At 40.5% G+C, this 18,712-nt stretch overlaps 1 non-coding gene and 1 pseudogene across 1 annotated transcript; one reads left to right on the top strand and one right to left on the bottom strand.

Moving 5' to 3' along the window:
- Positions 1 to 7,166: 7,166 nt before the first annotated feature.
- On the bottom strand, positions 7,167 to 7,226 carry LOC112650613 (small nucleolar RNA SNORD107). The gene has a single exon (XR_003130318.3). It is a non-coding gene; the product is annotated as a small nucleolar RNA SNORD107 (small nucleolar RNA).
- A 3,739-nt stretch (positions 7,227 to 10,965) lies between these two features.
- LOC112650280 (TAR DNA-binding protein 43-like) lies at positions 10,966 to 14,314 on the top strand (annotated as a pseudogene).
- Positions 14,315 to 18,712: the final 4,398 nt, after the last annotated feature.

Raw genomic sequence — 18,712 nt, 5'->3', positions numbered from 1 at the left:
ACAAAATGTATTTTGTTACTATTCTATCTCATATTTCCTCTTTTTTGATGTATCTGTCCTGTGGAAAGCATCAACAATTCCTGAAAATAATAGAGCCCAAAGGCCATCACTAGCTAGAAGAATGATAAGAATCTTACTCTTGAGAGCAGCAGTGTATCCTTTTTAAATCTTATTTTTGTCACATTAGACACTTCTATTTGGCAGCATAGTACAGGTTGGGTTCCGGAGAACATTAAGCTTTGCTAAGACTGCATTTCATCATTCAATAAAAGTCTCATGGAGCACATTTTTGTTATTAAAGAAAATAAATTAGGCTCTATTCAATAGATCTTTCTCTGGATTTTAGTTAATGCTGATTTTTAAAAATATCTGGTATAATAAAAGGTGTTGCAATGATTTTCTTTTCTGAGTTCAGGAAATGTCTCATTCAATTATTGGTTTGCTATTAAGTACTGTTAGGCAGAAAACAAAGGAATGAACTCTCTTTCTGGTATAACTAATAGAAAGTTCAGTATATAGTAAATGTTTTGCAGTTTATACTACTTATATTTTACTGAACGTGGCTGTAAGTGATTCAGGGAAAGATGGATATCAGAGAATGCTCATGTCTGCTAAGGGGAGGATATAATTCCTCTTAATATTGATATTGCATGTCTTCAAGAATCAGCTATTTGGTGTGTTTGGGATTCTATAAAAGGTTTTGTTTAAGAGTACTCTTATCATGATAGCACTGACTAGTGTACAGAACTGTCGTTGAATTACTTAACTATATACCTGCAATTAATATAATCACTATATTTTAACTATACTGGAATTATTATTTTTTTAAAGATTTATTTATTTATTTATGATAGGCATAGAGAGAGAGAGAGAGACACAGAGAGGCAGAGACACAGGAGAGACACAGGGGGAGGGAGAAGCAGGCTCCCTGCCGGGAGCCCGACGCAGGACTCGATCCTGGGACTCCAGGACCATGCCCTGGGCCAAAGGCAGGCGTTAAACTGCTGAGCCACCCAGGGATCCCCACTATACTGGAATTAAAACAAGAAAGAGGTTTTGTTATTTACTCCTCTGAAATTATAATGAATAGCATTTCTCTTTGGAAAATATTAAGTGCCCTGTGTTGGAGTCCCCAGGAGGACCCCCAATAAATAGTACTTCTTTTCCTTTCTTGATTTATAGACAAACTGAGAAGATAAAACAAAGAGTATATATAGAACCCACATTCTGATTACATCTTATTGTTGGTAGAGATGAGGTTGAAGGATATGGCTCTAAGTCTGTAGCCATGTGTTCTTACTAATACTCATCTCACAATTAAGCAGATTTAATCCAGAAGGGGTAAGGGAACTGGGGGATTAGTTTAGGATAGGAGCTTCTTGAGGGCAGCTGGCTTCTAAGAGGAAGAACAGCGGAGCAAAGAATTTGCATTAGTGGTTTTCTTCAGAGATTTACTAAACAGATAAATCACCCCATTCTCTTGGGATGTAGTGGGAAAAAGGGAAGAGTGTGCTTAGGAAGAAGCCTTCCATAAGTAAGCCAGGAGTAGAAGAAAGGAATTCCATTCCTACATTCCCCAGTTCTTTGTTCTTTGGGTTCATTTATTTATCTACTAAGCCTGTGGAGAACCACAGGCTATTCTGTTTAATTGTATTCATAAAACTGCTCTTCCCAATACATACACTTTTCTTTTGGGCATTATTCTAGGACTGTTGGTGGGAATTTAGATTTTGATCCAAGAAGCCTAGAAAATGGGTGAGCAAGTATACTTATTAGTCAATACTAAAGATATTCCACTTCAAAGGCTAGAAACTAATTCTCCACTTTCCATTCCAAACTAAGCACAGTCACAATGCCCAACAGAGTGTATCAGAAGTTCCACATGAGACTGAATGAATATATTGATATATAATAAATAATAAAAACTGAAAATATGGAATTTTATCAAATGTGAATGTAAATCTTTCCTCATTATCAAATTCCCGGAAAGAAATTAAAGTCTAAAGATAAAATCTTTTTGCAAATTTTGTAAACCAGAGACAATTAAGTACAAGGAATTAAAATTCCAAATTAAAATTTTTTGTTCTTTTGAACTCAAAGTTTGAAGTTAAAAATTTTTCAGGTCCCAAACTCATCCTCTCAAATTTCTATTTTTTTTTTTAGTTTTACCCAGAGACTATGATTGAGTGGGACTGAGTTTCCTTCTATAGCCATGGTTTCAGCTGGTGGTCATGTAGGGTGTATGCTTTCTTTAGAATTTCAGAAATAATACCTGTTCAGAGCCATGTCTTTCCTGGGTCTCTCATTTTAAAAAGTTCAAAGTGTCCACAGACCCTATAACAGCCACAAATTTAGGAAAGGAGATTTCTCTATCCCAAGAGCAAGAGATGAGAGAAAGCCAGACCACTCTGCTTTATCTCCACTCAGGAGATGGGGAGTGCATGAATCCTTGGGCACAGAGCTCCAGGCTGGAGAAACCCACTGTCAAGAAAACCCACATTCACGGCTACATGCAAAAGAATGAGACTGGACACTTCCTTGCATCATTAAGCACCAAATGCTTAAATGTAAGACCTGAAACCATAAAAACTCCAAGAAAATATGTCAGTCTTAGCAATATTTTTCCAGATCTGTCTCCTCAAGCAAGGGAAATGAAAACGAAAATAAACTATTGGGACTATATCAACCTAAAAAGCTTTTTTGCGAAGTGAATGAAACCATGAAAATGAACAGACAATCTACTGAATGGGAAATGTTTGCAAATGACATATACAATAAGGGGTTAACATCTAAAATATATAAAGAACTCATAAAATTCAATGCCAGGGAAAGCAAACAATGATTTTAAAAATGGGCAGAGGACCTAAATAGACATTTTTCTAAAGAAGACATACAGATAGCCAACAGACACATGAAAAGATGCTCAACATCATTAACTATCAGGGGAATGTAAATCAAAACCACAATGAGATTTCTCCTCACACCACTTAGAAGAGCTAGTATCAAAAAGACAGTAACAGACAATAACAAAAAATGATGAGGATATGGAGAAACGGAACTCTTAAACACTATTGGCAGAAATGTAAACTGGTGCTGCTACTATGAAAAACAGCATGGAGGTTCTTCAAAAAGTTAAAAATATAAACCATCCAGTGATTCAACTTCTGGGTATTTACCCCAAGAAAATGAAAGCACTAATTCAAAAAGACATATGCACCCCTATGTTCACTGCAGCATTATACATAGTAGCCAAAATGTGGAATCAAACTAAGTAGTCCAGGGGATCCCTGGGTGGCGCAGCGGTTTAGTGCCTGCCTTTGGCCCAGGGTGCAATCCTGGAGACCTGGGATCGAATCCCATGTCGGGCTCCCGGTGCATGGAGCCTGCTTCTCCCTCTGCCTATGTCTCTGCCTCTCTCTCTCTCTCTCTCTATCATAAATAAATGAAAAAATTAAAAAAAAAATTCTTTAAAAAAAAAAAAACAAACTAAGTAGTCCATTGATAAATATATGTGATGTAATATTACTCATATAATGTAGAAAAATGAATGAAATCTTTCCATTTCCCACAACATGGATAGGCCTAGAGAGTATAATGCTAAGCAAAACAAGCCAGTCAAAGAAAGATAAATACCATATGATTTCATTTATGGATGGAATCTAAAAACAAATGAGCAAACAACAAAAAAAGAGAAACAGAATGATAAATAAGAGAATAAACTGGTGGCTGCTAGAGGGGATGGGGGATGGGTGAAATAGGTGAAGGAGATTAAGTGGTATAAATTCCAGTTATAAAATAAATGAGTCATGAGAATGAAAACTACACATAGGGAATATAGTTAATAATAATGTAGTAACTTTGTATGGTGACTCATAATAACAACAATTACTGTGGTGAGCATTTTCTAATGTATATAATTGTCAAATCATTAAGTTGTACTCTTTTTTTTTTCCCCAGTATGATCCATGCTCAACGTGGGGCTCAAACTCACAACCCTGGTATCAAGAATCGCATGCTCTACCGATTGATCAAGCCAAGCACCCCACTATGTTGTACTCTCAAAACTAATATTTATGTCGATCATATTTCAATTTAAAAAACTCCCACACTCAATCACCATTCACTTCTCAAAACAGCCCTGGTGGTCAGGTGTTCCCCCTTTGTCTCTGTATTTGTAAGAGTTTTTCCAGGGAAATAGAGCCAACAGAATACAGAGAGATGTAAACAGATATAGATACAGATTTAAATACAGACGAGGAGATTTATAATAGGAATTGGCTCACTGTGGTTATGGAGGCTGTCCCATGATCTGTCACGTGCAAGCTGGAGAACCAGGAAAGCAGTTTATATTTAGTTCGAGGCCTGAGAATCATGGGGCTGCTGATGTAAGTTCCAGAGTCTGAAGGCTGGAGAACCAGGAGTTCCAACATCTGATATCCAGAGGCAGAAGATGGATGTCCTAGCCCCAGATGAGACAGAGAGACTGACAGAGAGACACACACAGAGAAAATTCTCAAAAACAACTGAATGATACCTGCCCACATTATCAAGGTGGAACTTCTTTACTCAGTTCACTGATTCAGATACTAATCTCTTCCTCAAACGGCCTCACAGATGCACCCAGCTACAATGTCTGATCAGCTCTCTGGGTATGCCTTAGCTCAGCCAAGTTGACAAATAAAAATAACTGTCAGAGCCTCCTATGGAGACACAGCATAGAAGGATACTCCTTGGCTGTACTTGCCCAACTCTGAAGTTTCTAAGCATCTGCCCAAGGTCACTTAGTCCCCTTATTTGTCTGCTCCTCTCATATGCACAGGACTTCATCTTAAAATTAACCTAATTTTAATCCTGAGGACACCTGGACACTGGGCTGCTGGTAAAGGCTTAACAACTGGCTGGGGATTATTGGGCGGGGGGCTTGATTTGTAGAGTTGGCTGATCTTTGTGGCATAAGTACTCCCACCAGGGCCAATTTCAAGCTGCCAATTGAAAGTGAAGTTGAGAGGAGATATGCAGTAGCATAATATTATATAATGTTTCCACCATACAAGTATAATATATATAAATAACATAAAGGATATAGAAAATTACAGATTGTAGTAAAATAATCAGGAAGTGTTGACTTTGATGACTTTTGAGTATTATAAAGAAAACTGACCTTTTTAATTTTTACGTTGTTTTAGATTCGCCAGAAGTTGCAAAATAGTACAGGGAGGTTCTAGGTATCCATCACCTAGTTTCCCTCAATGGTATTACCTTTTTTTTTTTTTCTCAATGGTATTATCTTATATGATGATAATATATTATGAAAGTCAGGAAATTGAGATTATAATTCCTTTGATTTTTTTTGAAATTTTACTTTTTTCTTTTCTTTTAAAGAGGGAGAGAGAGCACACATGTGAGCGGGAGAGATGGAGGGAAAAGGAGAGAATCTTAAGCAGGCTCCATGCTCAGCCCGGAGCCCATGGGACTCAATAGCAGGATCCTGAGATTGTGACCTAAGCTGATATCAAGGGTTGAGGTTACCCTAAATTTTACTTTTAACTGTGGTAAAATACATGTAACACAAAATTTACTATCTTAATCATTTTTCAGTGTACAGTTCAGTATTACTGTTTATTTACAATGCTGTGAAAGTAATTCCAGAATTTTTACCTTGCAAAAAACTGGAACTCTATACTTACTAAGTCCCCACTCCTCCTATCCTCAACTCCTGGCAACCACCATTCTATTTCCTGTGTCTATGAATTTGACTACTTTTGGTATCTCATATAAATAGAATCATAGAGTATTTGTCTTTTTGTATCTCACTTATTTTGTGTCTGACTTAGCATAATGTCCTTAAGATTCATGCATGTTTTAGCTTGTGTTAAAATATACTTCTTTTTAAGGCTGAATAGAATTCCAGTGTGTATTTCCAGGGAATCATCCCTGGAAGTTTTGTGGACTGCTTTAGTTTTCCTGAATGCCTAACATACAGTTAGAGAATTTCTGCTTGGATTGCAAATTGGGAGAATGGGCCTTAGGAAGTACTCAAGTGGAGCCAAGAAGGCTTTAACATAGTTATGGTTTGTTAGTACACTGTTAATTTTCCAAAAAAGAGTATTTCTTTTTTGCTGTAAACCATATTATATTTATTTAAAAGCCAAAAACAATATGATGAAGCATGAAAACACACAAATTTCAGAGAGTAGCTTTTTTTTTGTGAATCTGGTCAATTTTACACAATGAAACACTATTAAGAAATATAGAGTTTATAATATGAGCCATAATATAAAAATATAAGACACATAGTAATACTTTTAAGAAAAGTGAAATAATAACTGTAAGAGAATACCACAAAAACTTTAAATGTCATATGTTAAAAGTAACTTTTTTCTTCGTATTATGCAGCAGGTCTTCGGATGTAGGGATATAGGCAAATAAAAAAGGTTTATAGAAATAAACTTTCTCAATACTATTTGTCTGATTTCATATATAAAATGTCAGACAAGGGATCCCTGGGTGGCGTAGCGGTTTAGTGCCTGCCTTTGGCCCAGGGCGTGATCCTGGAGACCCAGGATCGAATCCCACGTCGGGCTCCTGGTGCATGGAGCCTGCTTCTCCCTCTGCCTGTGTCTCTGCCTCTCTCTCTCTCTGTGTGACTATCATAAATAAATAAAAATTAAAAAAAAATGTCAGACATTATAAGAAATAACATAAATGTCTAAGACTAAATGTCTAATTATATTTTCAAATATAAGGTAGTTTTTTAAAAAGCAGAAGTTTTACATTTTTTTAATAAGCTAGTAGTAGCACCCAGAAATAAAAATTGCAAGACACTGAGTAAAACAACTTTACCATGAAAAGATAAATATAATTTGAAGACAAAGCACCTTTCTTTGACTTCAATAGGAACTGTGGGCAAAGGCCCTCATCTCCGAATAATCCCATCTGAGTACACGCAGGCTTGTTTTATTTAACAAGGAGAGGGGATCCCTGGGTGGCGCAGCGGTTTTGCGCCTGCCTTTGGCCCAGGGCGCGATCCTGGAGACTCGGGATCGAATCCCATGTCAGGCTCCCAGTGCATGGAGCCTGCTTCTCCCTCTGCCTATGGCTCTGCCTCTCTCTCTCTCTGTGTGACTATCATAAATAAATAAAAAATAAAAAAAAAAAACAAGGAGAATTTAAGCTCAAATTTTGAAATCATTATGTTCAGACAAGGTCATGTGTCATCATGAACCTATTTCTTTTTTGAGGGTGTAGTATTCAATTAGAAGTTGTAGTAAGCCATTTACATGGTACAGTTGTACTTTTGATGAGTGCTATTCATAAACATTAGCCATGTACTTAGGGGACTCATTACATTTCATTTAGGTGACACATTTAAAAATTCATAGTTTTAAAAAAATATTTTATTTATTTATTCATGAGAGACACACACACACACAGAGAGGCAGAGACACAGGCAGAGGGAGAAGCAGGCTCCATGCAGGGAGCCCGACGCGGGAACCCAGGTCTCCGGGATCACATCCTGGGCTGAAGGCGGCGATAAACTGCTGAGCCACCCCGACTGCCCTAAAAATTCATAGATCTGATAGGAAGTTGTAATTAGTCTCCATTTCTCTGCAGGGTAGAAGCTGAGAAATGTGTTTGCTTATGACTTGGTATTTTTGCCAATTATTTAGTAAGATTAAAAGTGTGTGGGTTCCTGTGCTTTTTTTTTTTTTTTTTTTTTTTGCCAATTACACAGCACGCACCACCCTGAACATTTACTTATCGAATAAATTTATCTTGAGATTCCTTCCACGTAGTCTGCCAATGTGTTATTTCTCCTTAGGGAATAGACTTTGCTTCCTGTACAATAAGCATCAATTAGGTCTTGGGCAGGAAGTCCTACATGCAAGAATATCATTTTGGTGTATTAGATAAAAACCTTAGAGACATATTTTAGCGATAAATAAAGTGTGTGTGTGTGTGTGTGTGTGTGTGTGTGTGTGTGTGTGTATGTGTGTGTGTGTGTCTGTGGTTTTTTTTCCTTGCACTGTTTGCAAGAGAGTCCAGGTTTCAGGAGTAATGGCTCACTAAATTGAGAGAACAAACCAGTTGTAGCTGAGTATATATGGCAGTCAAAAATTCGACGCAGATGGCATTTAGTTCAGTTTTGATTTAAAAAAAAAGAAAGATGCTTGTGTTTTGACAAAGAAAACCAGGGTGTGCCTGTTATTCTTGGCTTATCACGGAATGCAAGGATTTTAGGAATCTCACTCTTTTTTTTGCAGATAATGTATGTGACAGAGTCTACCCTTGACCACACTTTAGTCAGGTTCATTGGAACTCTTTCTTCACCTGGTCCTGATTTTTGGACTTCTGTGTCTTTCTCTGCATTACCTAATTTTAGCAAGAATCCTGTCAAGTTGGTTTAGGCAGACTCTCCCACCTTCCATAGCTGATCACCCTCGATATCTGTTTGGGTTCCTCATCCTCCACTGTTCCCCAGATGGTCCCATCACTCTGGCCTGCCTCCAGCAAGTATCCTGTTAGATGGGCTTAGCCAGAATCTTCTCTTACCCCTGATATTTCCTCTTAATAATTCTCCATTCACCCAACCCATGTCCTCCCACCCAACCTTGCTCATTGGCAATACATTTCCACTTTTCCTTGCTGTATTTGGAGTTGAGCCTGATTTCTCTCCCCACCTACAGAACTCCTTTGTTGCAGCCCCCTTTGAATAGTTTTCTTTACCATCTTGAAAATGTGATTGCATTTTTTTTTTCTTTTAGCATATGAACACTTGCTTAGCTGAATGATGAACAGAGTTGGGTTAAGGATAGGATGTGTCTTTGTTTCTCAGATGGCTGAAATGTATTACTAAACTTTTGGAGGAAAATGATGATTCTAATTATAAGTGTTTTATAAAGACATGTGTGCACAGGCACACATACCCTGCTTTGACTATGAGAACCTTATCACCTGTGGTAGAATTTGGATTGTCAGTTTATCTCTGGGGTCATAAGAAATAGAGCAGCAGGTGGGAAAAGCAGACAAAGATTGAGGCTCCTGGCCTTAACCATACTTCTAAAAACTCTTAAAGTTCCTCCGATGCCCCATTTTTCTCAGTGTTTTACTTCATTTTTTTAACTGCATGAAATTCCACAAAATGAAAATTAACTTGGGGGCACCTGGGTAGCTCAGTGGTTGAGCCTTTCGCTCAGGTCATAATCCCAGGGTCCTAGGATCGAGTCCGGCATTGGGTTTCCTGCAGGGAGCCTGCTTCTCCCTCTGCCTATGTCTCTGCCTCTCTCTGTGTGTCTCTCATGAATAAATAAAATCTTTAAAAAAATGAAAATTAACTTATATTAGTGAGTATCATCACTAAAAATATGAAAAATCTAGAGGGCTGAATAACTACTCAGTCATTTATAGTTAGGGTGAGTGAATCCTCTTCTTGAGTCACATGGGGGTCTCCTCCTGGGATAATCTATTCAGCTACATCAGAGATTATACGTGAAATTCATGAATTAATGCACATTATAAAAGTGTCAAACAACTGGTGCCTGGGTGGGTTAGCCATTTAGGTGTTTGCTTTTGGCTCAGGTCATGATTCGGAAGTCCGGGGTTGCACCCTGCACCTGTAGGGCTCTCTGCTCAGTGGGGTGGGGGGAGGGTGTCTACCTCTCCCTCTGTCCCTCACCCTGCTCTCATTCTCTCTCACTCTCTTTCTCTTTTTCAAATAAATAAATAAAATATTTTTAAAAGTGTTTACTTGGGTGTATATGGAGTAAAAATACAATCCACTCATCTCAATTCCTTCTCACTCCAAGTTCTAAGCATATATATACACATATGTTTTTCACTGAACAATATATCTTAAAGATCTTTCTATACCAATGTACAATGATTAGTTAAAATTTAAACAAATTTGCTCCGTGGTATCATGTTAGGTGGACAAAAAATTATTCAGCAGAAGTTCAGCTTTGGTTAAAATAAGAAAAAAAAAAAGAGAAACTTTCCAAATCTCAATGGTAAAGAAATATCAAGGGGGAAAAAAAAAGAGGAAGAAGCTACTTATCAGGTTAATTTCCAAAAAGAAGGAAGTGCGCTTAGAATTGGTTATCTCAAGAACACAGCAGACAAAACCTGAAGCTAAGACAAAGTTCTTGAAGGTTGATTTTGATGTTCTTTTCCTGCAAACACAATTATACTATGTTTTAAATTTTTGTGATAAAGGTTATAACCTGTAAATTTAAGAAAATACAAAATAGGCTCTTTACAGGAAATTGTAATTTGCTCTAGGGAATTGTATTTGTTCAGGAAATTAAAAATTTTCACGAGCCTCTGATAATCCATTAATATCGTCTCATTCACCTTATTTTTTTAAAAAGATTTATTTATTTATTTGAGAGAGACAGGGAGAGACAGAGAAAGAGAGGAGGCGCAGAGGGAGAGCAGCTTAGGCAGACTTTGCACTGAGTGTGGAGCCTGATGTGGGGTTCAATCTCAAGACCCTGAAATCATGATCTGAGCCAAAATGAAGAGTCAGACGCTTAACCAACTAAGCCACCCAAGCGTCCTACGATCTCACTCATTTTATAGTAATACACTGATCTATAAATTATGTAAATTCTCCTGCTATGTAATGGAAAATAAGTAGGCTCAAAATTGTAGATATCTTTCCTTTCTTGTAGTTGAACAAATTAAAAAATTTGGCATCACGAATAGACATACTTCCCAAAACAAAACAAAGAATTTCATTCTTTAACGGGAGTATGAAAGCACCATAACATACGATGGTATTGTTGTTCTCTGATGACCATTTAGGTTGATTTCTATATTTAACTATTACAACATCTTTGTATAGATCTTTGCAAATATGTGCAAATATGCACCAATAGAAGAGAGGTCTAGATTTGGGATTTCATGTCAAAACATGTGTTGCATATTATATTTTGAAAGAAATAATCTTCTTTAAAGGTTGCGTATTTCTAGCAGTATCTAAGAATATCTTCTATGGATTTTGTGGGAGCGAAGCGGTCGCGGGGCTGCTCGCGGGTGGGTGGCTGCTCGGGTTTCCCTGTCGGGCTTCCCAGCCGCGGGCTCGCGGAGAAATAAAGAGATGTCCGAGTCCATTCGGGTGACGGAGGACGAGAACGACGAGCCCACCGAGACCCCGTCGGAGGGTGACCGCACGGTGCTGCTGTCCACCGTCACCGCCCAGCTGCCCGGGGCGTGCGGGCTGCGCTACCGGAACCGGCGTCCCAGTGCCTGCGGGGCGTGCGGCGGGCGGAGGGGATCCTGCACGGCCCCGCCGCCGGCTGGGGCGACCTGGTGCACGGGGTCAACTACCCCAAAGATAACAAAAGAAAAATGGATGAGACAGATGCTTCTTCAGCAGTGAAAGTGAAAAGAGCTGTCCAGAAAACTTCTGATTTAATAGTGTTGGGTCTTCCATGGAAAACCACTGAACGGGATCTAAGAGAATATTTTAGTACCTATGGAGAAGTTCTTATGGTTCAGGTCAAGAAAGAGGTTAAAACTGGTCATTCAAAGGGGTTTGGCTTTGTTCGCTCTACGGAGTATGAAACCCAGGTTAAAGTAATGTCACAGCGACATATGATAGATGGACGGTGGTGGGATTGTAAACTTCCTAATTCCAAGCAAAGCCCAGATGAGCCTCTGAGAAGTAGGAAGGTGTCTGTTGGGCGCTGTACGGAGGACATGACCGCCGAGGAGCTGCGGCAGTTCTTCTGCCAGTACGGAGAAGTGGCAGACGTCTTCATTCTCAAACCCTTCAGGGCCTTTGCCTTTGTCACATTTGCAGATGATCAGGTTGCCTAGTCTCTTTGTGGAGAGGACTTGATCATTAAAGGAATCGGCGTACATATATCCAATGCTGAACCTAAGCACAATAGCAATAGACAGAAAGAAGTGGAAGATTTGGTGGTAATCCAGGTGGCTTTGGGAATCAGGGTGGATTTGGTAACGGTAGAGGGGGTGGAGCTGGTTTGGGAAACAATCAAGGTAGTAATATGGGTGGAGGGATGAACTTTGGTGCTTTTAGCATTAATCCAGGTATGACGGTTGCGGCCCAGGCAGCGCTGCAGAGCAGCTGGGGCATGATGGGCATGTTAGCCAGTCAGCAGAACCAGTCAGGCCCATCAGGTAACAACCAAAGCCAAGGCAACATGCAGAGGGGGCCAATTCAGGTCTTTGGTTCTGGAAATAACTCCTATAGCGGTTCTAATTCAGGTGCAGCGATTGGTTGGGGATCCGCATCAAATGCAGGGTCAGGCAGCGGTTTTAATGGAGGCTTTGGCTCAAGCATGGATTCTAAATCCTCTGGCTGGGGGATGTAGACAGTGGGGTTGGTAGAGACTGTTGGGAATTCAAATTTTTCTAAACACGTGGTAAGTATGTTGTAAAATACGTATGTACTAAGAATTTTCAAAATTGGTTTGTTCAGTGTGGAGTATATTCAGCAGTATTTTTGACATTTTTTTTTTAGAAAAAGAGGAAAAGCTAAAGGAATTTTATAAGTTTTGTTACATAAAGGGTTGAAATATTGAGTGTTTGAAAGTGAACTGCTGTTTGCCTGATGGGTAAAAACCAACGCACTACAATTGATATCAAAAGGTTTCTCCTGTAATCTTTTATCCCTGGACTTGTCAAGTGAATTCTTTGCATGTTCAAATGGAAACCATTGATTAGAACTACATTCTTTTCTCCTTGTTTTAATTTGAACCCCACCATATGGATTTTTCCCTTAGGAAAATCTCCTTTTTGGAGATCATGGTGTCACAGTGTTTGGTTCTTTTGTTTTTGTTTTTTTAACACCTGTCTCCCTTCACATGCAAAAGTACAATATGAAGCTTTCATTTAATCTCTGCAGTTCATCTCATTTCAAATGTTTATGGAAGAAGCACGTCATTGAAAGTAGTGCTGTAAATGTTCTGCCATAGAAATACTTCTTCTGTCTGCACGCTTTCTCATTCAAGAACCCGTCAGCATGCTGCACAGGCCGCGTCTTTGACGGTGGGTGTCCCATTTTTATCTGCTACTCTTTATTTCATGGAGTCGTATCAACGCTGTGAATGCAAGGCTGTGATATGGAACCAGAAGGCTGTTTGAACTTTTGAAACCTTGTGTGGGATTGATGGTGGTGCCGAGGTATGAAAGGTGAGTATGAGCGAGAAAAGGCGACAGCGCGTGCAGAGACTTGGTGGTGCATAATGGATATTTTTTAACTTGGCGAGATGTGTCTCTCAATCCTGTGGCTTTGGTGAGAGAGTGTGCATAGAGCAATGATAGCAAATAATGTAAGAATGTTTTTGCATTCAAAGGACATCCACATCTGTTGGAAGACTTTCAGTGAGTTTTGTTCCTAGGTAACCCACGTTAGTTGAATGTGTTAAGTGAACCGATACTTGTACTTCCCCACCCCTTTGTCAACGGCTGTGAATGCTGTATGGTGTGTGTTCTCCTCTGTTACTGATCTATAAGTGTGCTCATGTGACCTGAAGCTGGTGGGTTGAGAACTTGGACTGAGCTGGTGGTGTGCTTTGCAGGAGTACTTGGAAGCAGAGTTCACCAGTGAGCTCGGGGGGTCGCACAGAAGGGTGGAAGTCCTAATGTCTGTTAGCTCCCCTAAGAATGCTGTCTGAGGCAGTTCTGTGTCCTGTGCTTGGATGCTTTTTATAAGAGTTGTCAATGTTGGAAATTCTTAAATAAAACTGATTTAAATTAAAAAAAAAAGAATATCTTTTATGCAGTATGATCACCAACACTGCATTTTAAAAGATTGTTTTACTGAAATATAAATCACATACTGTAAAATGTGCCAATTTAAAACGTATAATTCAATGGTTTTTAGTGTACTCACAGAGTTGTACAACCGTCACTACAATCTAAATTGAGAATACCGTCTTCACTCCAAAAAGTATCCTTGTTCCCACTAGCAGTCACTCTATTCTCCCCTTACTCCTCGTCTTTCAGCCCTAGGCAGCCATTAATCCTCTGTTTCTACAGATTTGCCCATTCAGGACATTTCACATAAATCAGAATCATAAAATATACGATCTTTTTGTATCTGGCTTTTCATCAATCTTTTAATTACTGTCAATCTGATAAACGGAAAAGTTGTCTCACTGAGTATTTTATATCATTTTCATCAGGTTGAACTCATTTTTTAAAAAGTTTTTTATCTTTAAGTAATCTCTACACCCAACATGGAGCTCAAACTCACAACCCTGAGACCAAGAGTGGCAAGCTCCACTGAAGATCCAGCCAGGCGCCCCAACTCACTTTCATATACTGACTAGCTATTATTAGTGCTTCTAATGTAGGTAGCCTGGTTTTATATTTATCATGTTTTGTTAAAATCTAGCTAATAAAAATGTGAATAAAATATTTGGTTCTAGCCTCCTTCTTTGCGGATACACCATTGTAAGGACTTAGAAGACTAGATTTGAATTTTTCAGACTCTTAGATTTCTGTAGACTGTGGCACTGCAGGGAGGGCTAGTCTTCAGTCCAGCTCTAGGTCCACCCCATTCTTCCCTTTTTTCTGAGGCAGTGCACAAGGTGCTTATACTCTGGCTCTCATGAGCGCATTCCTTCCATCCCCCTACGGAAGACTTGTGTATCCCCACCCCTGCTGAACCAGGGAGTCCAGGTACCAGTAGAAGGGGGCAGACTGTGTGTGTGTGTGAGGGGCATGCTCTTACTGCTCTGTGGACTCCCTACTCCTTGCCTCAGGCAGAGGGGTGAGCTGAATGAGTGTCAAAGCTGGCACAGGGACCCTTGACTCCCCTGTAAATAAAATTTTGTAGCCCACTTATCCCTGTTCTGTCAAGTCCATGTTAATTTGATCCTAAACCTTGCACTTGTTAATTTATGTTTGTAGTTGTGAACTGTCAGGAAGACAGCCTGATGTTGGGAATTTTATTTTTGGAAACATAAAATATATAAAATGTCTTGATCTTGAGGAGCTTCTTTGGGGAAATCAAGCTAAGTTTAGAATGTAGTTTTCAAATACAATTCACCATAAGATTAAAAGTTACAAATCTAAACGATGGCCATTGTTTGCCTCAAAGCAACTAAAAATCAAACCATCGAAACAAAAATATGGGCAGCCTGGGTGGCTCAGCCGTTTAACACTGCCTTCCGCCCAGGGCGTGATCCTGGAGACCCGGGATCCATTCCCAGGTCAGGCTCCCTGCATGGAGCCTGCTTCTCCCTCTGCCTGTGTCTCTGCCTCTCTCTGTGTCTCTCATGAATAAATAAATAAAATCTTTAAAAAACAAAAAGAGGCTCTCTGCTCCTCCCCATTAGACAGACAGCCGCATCTTCTGGTGCAGTGTCACCCGCGTTCCCAAGACATGATGGTGAAGGACGGAGTGAGCACATTTGTCTGTATTGGGCGCCTGGTCACCAGGGCTGCTTTTAACTCTGGCAAAGTGGATATTGTCACCAGCGATGACCCCTTCACTGACCTCAACCACATGGTGTACATGTTCCATGATTCTACCCACAGCAAATTCCATGGCATGGTCAAGGCTGAGAATGGGAAACTTGTCATCAACGGGAAGTCCATCTCCATCTTCCAGGAGCAAGATCCTGCCAACATCAAATGGGGTGATGCTGTGGAGTCCACTGGGTTCTTCACCACCATGGAGAAGGCTGGGGCTCACTTGAAGGGCAGGGCCAAGAGGGTCATCATCTCTGCTCCTTCTGCTGATGTGCCCATGTTTGTGATGGGCGTGCACCATGAGAAGTATGTCAATTCCCTCAAGATTGTCAGTAATGCCTCCTGCACCACCAACTGCTTGGCTCCTCTGGCCAAAGTCATCCATGACCACTTCAGCCTTGTGGAGGGCCTCATGACCACCGTCCATGCCATCACTGCCACCCAAAGACTGTGGATGGTTCCTCTGGGAAGCTGTGGCGTGAAGGCCGAGGGGCTTCCCAGAACATCATCCCTGCTTCCACTGGCGCCACCAAGGCTGTGGGCAAGGTCATCCCTGAGCTGAACAGGAAGCTCACTGGCATGGCCTTCCGTGTCCCCACCCCCAATGTGTCAGTTGTGGATTTGACCTGCCGCCTGGAGAAAGCTGCCAAATATGACGACATCAAGAAGGTGGTGAAGCAGGAATTGGAGGGCCCCCTCAAGGACATCCTGGGCTACACTGAGGACGAGGTTGTCTCCTGCGACTTCAACAGTGACACCCACTCTTCCACCTTCGACGCTGGGGTTGACATTGGCGTCGATGACCACTAAGCAAGCTCATTTCCTGGTATGACAATGAATTTGGCTACAGCAACCGGGGGGTGGACCTCATGGTCCACATGGCCTCCAAGGAGTAAGAGCCTCCTGGACCACCAGCCCCAGCAAGAACAAGAGGAAGAGAGAGGCCCTAAGCTGCTGGGGAGTCCCTGCCCCACCTTAATCCCCCAACACACACTGAGAATCTCCTGACCTCCAATTTACATCCCAGACCCCAAGGAAGGGAGGGGCTTGGGGGAGCCCTAGCTTGTCATGTACCATCAATAAAGTATACTGTATCCCAAAAACAAAAACAAAAACAAAAACAAAAACAAACAAAAGCCAGAATGAACTGGTGGCCTGTCAAGACCGAGTCATATTAGCTCCTTGAGAAGTCTCATATGAATGCCTAGATGTTAGGAACTGGACATAATGAGGTAGGTCATATCAGTGGGGAGAAAGATGAAAGTTCAAGTTAATTTTGGGTCTTCAGATGGGGCTTAATGCTAATTAACTTATCTTAAACCAAATCTACTTAACATATAATGGAATAAGTAATTATGCCTTATTGTTTTTGTGACTTAGCATTCTTTTCTTCCAATGTTAAAAACAGTGAAGAGAAAACCTGTAATTGTCAGATGCAGTCATAATACTTTCTATTTATTCAGCTTTGATAGGTATTTCTCAACCAAGATTAGTTTGGTTGATGTCTTTTCCTTAGGGCTGTAAAGCAAACATCTTTGTGCCAGTGAAATTAAATACTGCCCTGGGAGTCAGGAGACTTGGACTCTGATTCCGTTCCTTGAAGGCTACCTACCTATTCAGCCCCAGGTCTTTGAGGCGTCTTGGGTACCATGAGGTTCCCTGTCTCCCTCACAGCACTGTGTAGGGAACAGCAGAAATCACTTCTGTGAAAGTGCTTTGGAAAGTATCCAGGGCTCATATGCCATGTCAGGAGTTTGTTGTGAGGATTAAAGAAATTAATATTTGCCTGGTACCTGATATATAGTAATGGCTCAGTTAATGTTAACTGTTATTATTTTTTTTAAAGATTTTATTTATTTATTCATGACAGACACAGAGAGAGAGGCAGAGAGAGAAGCAGGCTCCATGTGGGGAGCCTGATGTGGGACTTGATCCCGGATCTCCAGGATCACACCCTGGGCCAAAGGCAGGTGCTAAACCGCTGAGCCACCCAGGGATCCCAATGTTAACTGTTATTATAGTTATCCCTGCTTTTCACATTTAAACCCATACCGTGTTTTACACAGCATCGACATCTTACCTTGGAAAAAAGAGAGGTATATAGAAACATTAAATTCAACTTTACAAGTGGATAAATTAAAAAGAAATCTGACTTTCGCCGCTTTCCCTCTAGGTCCCTCTAGGTTTATATGTTACTCTTTTTTTCCATAAGACTGTGCTCAGAAATAGGAATATTTAGTGTGGGTTTCTTATTAAAAGAAAAGCCTCTGTTTTTTTTTTTTTTGTGCTTTGTCTGTTTCTCTGACTGAAGGCATTTACATTAGCTGATTCCAAGTCTTCTCATGCACTTCTCAGCGTTCCCACAGCAGGGCAGAGCAGCACCATAGAATGAACTCGAGTCAAGCTGAGCTGCAATGGAACACAGGGTCTGCGGCCCTTCACCTTGCTTGAATATGCAGTCTCACATGTAACCCTGTGAATGCTCTGTTTGCAGTTATGCTTATCACATTTACCAGGCTGTTCTTCAAGCACTGTTATGCCCTCTTAGCATTTTGTGGGTGTGTATGTTCAGTATAATCAGAAGGGAGACAACTAAATGTATACCCTATAAAACTGCCCTTCCTTTGGTTGGATGCATTCTTCTGTGGAAGGGAAGACAAACTTAACCTGGTGCTTGAGACAACCACTGGTTTTGCTGTTGAGACTGAGTGCAGCCCTTTGAGAAAGCAGGAGCTTGCTGCTGCTGTTGGTGTTTTCACTCCTTACGTGTAGAAGTGAAATTATGAAAGGCTGCATCTGAGGCTTACATGTTGTTTTCACAGCCACCGTTTAACACTTACATGGGGATCCAGACATTTTGTGGAGGCTTTCACTACAGTGAAAGAGTAATCCGTAGATAGGTCTCTGAGTAGACATTGATAAATTTTTGACACACACACACACACACACACACACGAGAGAGAGAGAGAGAGAGAGAGAGAGAGAGAGGCAGAGACACAGGCAGAGGGAGAAGCAGGCCCCATGCAGGGAGCCCGACGTGGGACTCGATCCCAGGTCCCCAAGATCAGGCCCCAGGCTGAAGGCCGCGCTAAACCGCTGAGCCACCCGGTCTGCTCTAGACATTGATAAATTAAAAAAAAAAAAAAATACAGTAAATGGCCATACCTGGGCAAAATATTCCAATGACTATCTATTTGGATGTAAATCTAATCACTCACTATTAACTTTTCTTTTTCTATCTTGACAATGTTTTCAGAAAAGCACC

The sequence above is a fragment of the Canis lupus genome, chromosome 11 (genome assembly GCF_003254725.2).
Source record: "Canis lupus dingo isolate Sandy chromosome 11, ASM325472v2, whole genome shotgun sequence".
Lineage (NCBI taxonomy): Eukaryota > Metazoa > Chordata > Mammalia > Carnivora > Canidae > Canis > Canis lupus.
The sequence above is the reverse complement of the archived record's forward strand: the minus strand, read 5'-3'. Positions and strand labels throughout refer to the sequence as shown.